The 6,906-nt window shown below is 52.6% G+C and overlaps 1 protein-coding gene across 1 annotated transcript in view; it reads right to left on the bottom strand.

Annotated features, from left to right (window-relative positions):
* Nucleotides 1–1,285, bottom strand: part of UBTF (upstream binding transcription factor, RNA polymerase I) — a 13,827-nt gene extending 12,542 nt beyond the window's left edge. Inside the window, 1 exon segment of the mRNA XM_006092271.3 lies at nucleotides 1,138–1,285. The gene's annotated coding sequence lies outside the window, so the exon portion shown is untranslated.
* Nucleotides 1,286–6,906: the final 5,621 nt, after the last annotated feature.

Here is a 6,906-nt window from a genome sequence, read left to right as displayed (position 1 = left end):
CACAATTAAAATTAAACTAAATTAAAGCAGCCTTTGAAAACTCCTAATTGCAACTATTATTCTATTCTTATTTTTTCTACTTTATGCACAGAGGTATCTTGAGAGAAACTATAAAAGGTTTTTATTTCCATTACAATCAACTTAAGTACATAAAGTCCTCTTACATAGTTTTCTTTTAATTTAAGTAAGTCATAAAGAAACAACCTGACCAATAAGAAATCACTGTTAAAAATCCTATATAATAAAAGGCTAGTATGAAAATAGACCGAAGGAAGGAATGGTGGAACGGTGGAACAACTGAACAACCAAACACCATTATGTGCACTGACCACCAGGGGGCACACGTGGAAAATGGCAGGCATCAGCAGCAGGTGGCAGAGTGCGGAACATGGCGGGAGTTGGTGGTGGTGGCGGCGGCGGCGGCTGCTGCTGCTGCTGCTGCCGCCGGGGAGGGGGGGGGGGCCGGGGCAGGGAGACACGCAGCCGCCCGGATGGCGGCGGAGCTCGGAGCCCGGGCGGGCGGGCGCCGAGAGCGACCTCGCCAGACCCGCGGGGGAACTGGCATGCTCGGCGGCGGGGAGGGAGGGCGCGAGGCGCGGTCTGAGAGGGTGCCCGCAGGGCCCCCGGCGGCCTGGGAGGCTTAGGGGTGCCCGTAGCCCTGCTCCGGAGCTCTCCCCCAAGTCCTCTAAGCTCAGATTCGGGCTTCCACGCCAGCTCTCACCCGCTCCCCGCTCCCGCCACCCGAAGCGGGCGGACCGCTCCCACCCTCATCCCCGGAGCGTGGCCACCAGCTTGGGGCGCACGCAAGTCGGACGCGGCGCCAGGCTTCGGCGCCTACCTCGCGGTTCCCTTACTGCCGAACAGAATTCACACGAAACTTAAAAAAAAGAGGGGGAAAAAAAAAGACAGCAAACCTACAAAATTCCCTCTCTGTAAATTTAAGAAACAAAAACCCTTGGCTTCCTACACCCCAAAAAGGGCGAGGGAGCGACGGGCTCCGGCAGAGGAGCCTCTCGGAGCCGGTTCAATCCAGCCCGGCATGTCTCCCCAGGCCTGCCCGGGCGCATGGAGATCGGCGCCGCTGCCGCTCGCAGCAAGCTCTGCCCCCCGAAATCCACGGCGCCGGGGCTCACTTACCGAGCGTGCGAATGGGAGCGCGGGCCAGGGGCACCGAGGGGTGCGGCGGGCCGAAGAGCCGAGCCGCAGCTCCGCCGCAGCCGACGCCGGGGCAGTGAGTCGCCAGACAAAGCCCGAGATGGCGAAGCGGAGCGACGGCTAATGGCGAGCCCCAAGGGGGCGGGGGTTCCCGGCCCGCCCCCGTTCCCGCCGGCCCGGCCGGCCCGGCTTGGGGGAAGGGGGGGCCCGTTCCGAGGCGCTCCAACCGGCAAAACCGCCTTGGGGGCCCGCCCCCCTCCCGGGGCCCCCCAGGGCCTCGCCGGGCCCCTCCCCCCCCCCTCGGGGTTGGTTCGCCCTCCCCTTTTCCCTTCCCACTGGGGTTGGGGGGCTGCCCGGAAAAAAAAAAGGGAAAGGCTTTTCCTTTCTTTTTTTTTTTTTGTGGGAAAGGGGGGGGGTTTTGGAGACTTTTTGGGTCTTGGGCCCCCGGTTTCGAACCTCCCCTTGCGGAGTTTCCCGGGAGGGTCTGGGGGGGGGGGGCCTCCGGGGGTGGGACCCGCAGAGGCGCGATTTAAAGCTAGCCAAGCTCTGCAGCGCCGACCCGGGCGTGTACGCCGCCGCCAGTCCCCGCAGAGAAATCGTCCTCCTACCCCCGCCTCCATCGCTCTGGGTTTCTCTTCCAATCAGCCGGTCGCTTGGCGGCTCCTCCATGCTCCGGCCAAGCCCGCTGCCTGGAGCGAGCTTCGCTCCATCTGCTCGCCCGGCTCCTCGTTCCCCTATCGGGGCCGACGAGGCGACGTGGGGCCGGAGGGGCATCTGCGAGGGAACCTTCCTGCTTCCCGCTCCCATTGCTCCCTCCCGGCTGCCTCCTGCCTCCTGCTTCTCTCCTGCGTCTTTCCAACTCTCCCCTGTCGCCACTGGTGTGTGTCTGAGTGTGTGCGCGGCTTTTTTTTTTTTTATTGCTCTTTGCTTTTGCAACCCTAAAGCCAAAGCAGGAGGGGGGGGGGTGGGGGGGGAGAGAAGGAGAGCAACGGGGAGGGGGGTGTTAAAAAAAAAAAGGCAAGAAAGAAGCTCTTAGATTTGCAACACATGGAAAAACCCGGGGAGCACCCCGCCTCGTCCGATCTCGGTGCGCCGCGGGAGCCTTCCGGGTTTTAGATCGAGCCTCTCGTCGTCCTCAATGTCCCTCCACCTCCGCCGGGTTTAGGATCCGAGGAGCCCGAGCAAAAAGTTCTCCCCTTGAGCCGAATCAAGGGGTGTCAGGGTGGGAGTTGGGGGCGGATTTCTCAAGAAGCGGTAGCCATTCCTCGCACCCCGGCTTCGTTAGCTGGGCCGGGGTGGGGTGGAGAGCAAAATCCCGGTGGGTTTTCGGAAGGGCTTCCCTTCCCGGGCGAAGTCGGAGCCAGGAGACCAGGCTTCGCACATCTCCCCTTCGGCCTCTGCCTCCAGTCCCCTGCCAGCTCCCCCTTTAATTTTTTTTTTTTCTCTCCTTTAATCTAATTTCTTCCAACTCCACCTTTGTTGTTAATCGGCGTCACGCCGGGATCAGCCAATCCTCGCCACGCAATCAGCTTGTCAAAAAGACGGGGCCAGCCCTGGGAAAGCAGGCCACGGGCGCTGCCCCCACTCCCGTCCTCCCCTCCACCCCACCGTCAGCCGGCAGCCCCGAGGGGAGCCTGGCACCCTGGCCTCTGCGCGCGAGCCGCAGCGGGGCAGCCTTCGCCGAGGCCTCCCGCACTCCAGCACCCTGCGGCCCGGAGATCGAAAGGCCTGGGAGGAGGCCACGCTCTATCCTCCCACTGCAGGCGGCTGTGGTTGTCGGGCTCAGCCTTCCCTCCTCCGAGGAAGGCTTATTAGGACGCAGGGAGCCAGAAGATGGAAGAACGCCTGGTTCCAACAGGCGTGCCTACGGTTTGGGCCATAGCATTGAAGGCAGCCATTGCTCCTGCTCCCAGGCCGCCCGTCTCCCTCCCACACCAACACGGCTCCAGCCCACATCTCCGCCAGCTGGGTCACCAGCCCCTTTGGACTCTCCCCTGGCACGCAGCCTTCTCCATCCTCACAAAACCGCCTCGGCTGCTGTTGTGATTCCGCTTGTCTCCTGGGAGGAATGAGATTCCTTTCCCAGGACTTCCACAGCCCTCATCTGCCACGTTTCACAAACAGGGAGGAAAACCCTGTCAAGATCTGGTGTGTCCAGATTTTTTAGTGGGCAGGGCCTGTAAGAGAGGCGCATTTACCTTAATGCTAATGCCCCTTGTTTGTAGGGTTGTCTGAGACCCTGTGCTTAATTTTGACTCATCATTCGATATTTTTAAAAAATATATTTTATTGATTTTTTACAGAGAGAAAGGCAGAGAGATAGAGAGTTAGAAACATCGATGAGACAGAAACATCGATCATCTGCCTCCTGCACACTCCCCACTGGGGATGTGCCAGCAACCAAGGTACATGTCCTTGACCGGAATCGAACCTGGGACCCTTGAGTCTGCGGGCCGACGCTCTATCCACTGAGCCAAACCGGTTAGGGCATTGATATTTTTGTTAATGAGTTACCCCCCTCACCCCTGCCCAGAAAAAAAAATTTTTTTAAAACAAATTTCAGCCCCAGAAATCCAATTCTGCCCTTGGAACATACACAGGACATTTTGTGTCACAGGAACTGACTTTCTTGTTTTGACTGGGAAACAGCAAAGGATTTGGGAAGAGGTCTTGGCTTCCCCACCACGTTGATAGGGTGAGTTTGATCCAGTCGCCTGATCCCATTTTCCTTATCTATAACATTAGAATAGCAACCCTACATCCTCTGCTTTCCTCTCCAGGGTTAGAGGGTCAGCAAAATGATGTGTGTAAAACTGTCAGATGCTACTTGCCACAATTACAGTGGGAGAAGCTTAAACCCAAGGAATGTGCAAGTCTTCCATGCACAGATCTGGAGTCCAGGTGTCCTGCCTCCGGGCCCTGATCATAGTGGCCGGGCTAAAGGACCTTTCGGTAAAGGGCTTTGGAATAAAGGAGGATGAACATGAATCATAAGAATGATTATTATTGACTTTTCATTCCTTGGGCAGCAAAAAATCATGGCTGGCACTCTTCCCACTTGGAAACGGATGGGCTTGTTTTACATCTATTGCGTCTCTGGTGAGGTCAGAAGTCTAGGTCTTGGGCTCTGGGCCAGAGCATGAGGGAATCTGCCCTTGGTCCTTTTTCTTTGCCCCCTCTCCCGATTTATCCATCCCTCCCTTCCAGTTTTCTGCCCTGTGACTTGGAGCAGAGCCTCTGCATTCCACAACCCCAGCCCAGGCTGGTGACAAGGCATAATCCTAACTACAAGCTCTCTGCTTGGCCCCGGCCTTTTCCCGGGTTGCCAGTACTTCAGCAGCATTTCATATAAAACCCCTAGTGTGCCTGGAATGCCTTAACCAAAATGTGGTACTTGAATTCCTAGTGTTCGTGGAGTAATTTTAGACAGTGAATAGATGAACATGTTATTTTTTTTAAAATATATTTTATTGATTTTTTACAGATAGGAAGGGAGAGAGATAGAGAGTCAGAAACATCGATCAGCTGCCTCCTGCACACCCCCCACTGGGAATGTGCCCGCAACCCAGGTACATGCCCTTGACCGGAATCGAACCTGGGACCCTTGAGTCCGCAGGCCGACGCTCCATCCACTGAGCCAGACCGGTTTCGGCAAACATGTTATTTTTAAAGTCATATATTTTTATGTGTTTTGGAAATGTCCTGTTTAAAATAAATAAAAATATATATATATATTGATTTCAGAGAGGAAGGGAGAGGGAAAGAGAGAGAGAAACATCAAGATGAGAGAAAATCATTGATCAGCTGCCTCCTGCAAGCCCCCTACTGGGAATCGAGCCCACAACCCAGGCATGTGACCTTGACTAGAATCGAACCCAGGACCCTTCAGTCTGTAGGCTGATGCTCTATCCACTGAGCCAAACCAGCTAGGGTGAAATGTCCTGTTTTTAAATTTTTATTTAAGACTAGAGGCCCGGTGCACAAAATTCATGCATGGGGCGGAGGGGGGAGTTCCTCAGTCTTGCCTGCACCCTCTCCAATCCAGGACCCCTTGGGGGATGTCCGACTGCCTCTCACAATCTGGGACCGCTGGCTCCTAACTGCTCACCTGCCTGCCTGCCTGATCACCCCTAACCACCTCTGCCTTGCCCCGCACTTGGGACACAGGATTCCCTCCTCCAGCCAGTCTCAGGTACCCGGAACCCAAGCTTCTCTCCCTCTGGCCCGCCACAGGCACCCAGGACCCAGATTGGCTTTGCCAGGGCCGGCTGCAGCCACAGGGGACCGTGGGAGGGCGGCTTGTCCCTCTCCCAGACCGTAGCCTGGCTGGTCCCCATTCCTCTCTTGTGAGCTCATTTGTGCCTGGCTGGTCCCCATTCCTCTCTCCCCAGTGTTGAGTGTCTGAGCCGTTACAGTGTGACGGCATGAGGGCGTGATGTCCATTTGCATATTAGCTCTTTATTATATAGGATAGTGACATAAAGACTTCTCCTGTCTCTTTTCTTTTTTTTTGGGGGGGGGGAAGTACTGTCCCTTATTTCTTTCTATTTTTTTAATTGAGGTAGAACTTACAGATAAATAAGTAAATAAGTATACACATCTTAAGTGTACAGCTTGATGAATTAGTATACATGTCGTGTGTGTGTGTGTGTGTGTGTGTGTGTGTAATGTAACTGCCACTCAGATAAAGATATTGGATATTTCCAGCATCTAGCAAGCTCACTCGAAGTCCACATTCATCTCCAAATGTCACTAGTATTCTGAACTCTTATTGCCAAATAGAAGTTTAGCCAGTTTTTGGAGTTCGTGTACATAGAATTATACAGTGTGTACTCCTTTACATCTGACCTCTCATTCACCATTATGTCTGAGACTATCATGTCGGATGTAGTTCATTCCTTTTCATTGCTATAGTATTCCATTTCATAAATATGCCACTATTTATTCTTCCTATTTCTAATGGTCATTTCAGTTGTTTATTGTTATAAATAAAGCTGCTCCAAACATTCTTGTGCATTCCTTTCGGTAGACATATGGCATTCATTTCTCTCAGGTATATTTCTAGGGGTGGAATTTCTGGATTAGGATATAAATATATTGAACATTAATTGCCCAATGGTGTTGCCAGTGTTTTTGGATTTTTGGACATGTGAATGAGTGATATCTCATTGCTTTAATTTGCAATTCCTTAGTGGCATATGATGTTGAATATCTTTTCACATGCTTAGTTGCCATCTGTTTATGCTTTCTGGTGAGATGTCTGTTCAGATCTTTGTCCCATTTGTCAGTCAAGTTGTTTGTTTTCTTGTTGTTGAGTTTTAAGAGTTCTTTATATGTTTTAGGTGATAGTCCTTTACCAGACATGTCTTTTACAAATATCTTCTCCCAGTCTGCAGCTTGTCTTCTCATTCTCTTGATGTTATCTTTTGCAAAGCAGAAGTTTTTTATTTTAAAATTGAACTGTGACCTCCTGGTTCATGGGTTCATGCTCAACCACTGAGCCACACCAGCCCGTGTAATATTTTGTTGTTGTTGTTCATTTGCTTATTTGTTCGGAGTTCTCTGAGTTTCTTGGATCTGTGATTTGGTGTCTGAAATTAATTTGGGGAAGTCTCAATCATTATTGCTTCAAATATTGCTTCTGTATGTCATTTTCCACCCCATTACTGTGAATATGTGCCATATGTGTGTGTGTGTGTTTTAATCATCACCCGAGGATATGTTTTTATTGATTTTTAGAGAGAAGAAGGG

This window comes from Myotis lucifugus, unplaced genomic scaffold (assembly GCF_000147115.1).
Source record: "Myotis lucifugus unplaced genomic scaffold, Myoluc2.0 scaffold_100, whole genome shotgun sequence".
In the NCBI taxonomy this organism is placed as follows: Eukaryota; Metazoa; Chordata; class Mammalia; order Chiroptera; family Vespertilionidae; genus Myotis; species Myotis lucifugus.
The sequence above is the reverse complement of the archived record's forward strand: the minus strand, read 5'-3'. Positions and strand labels throughout refer to the sequence as shown.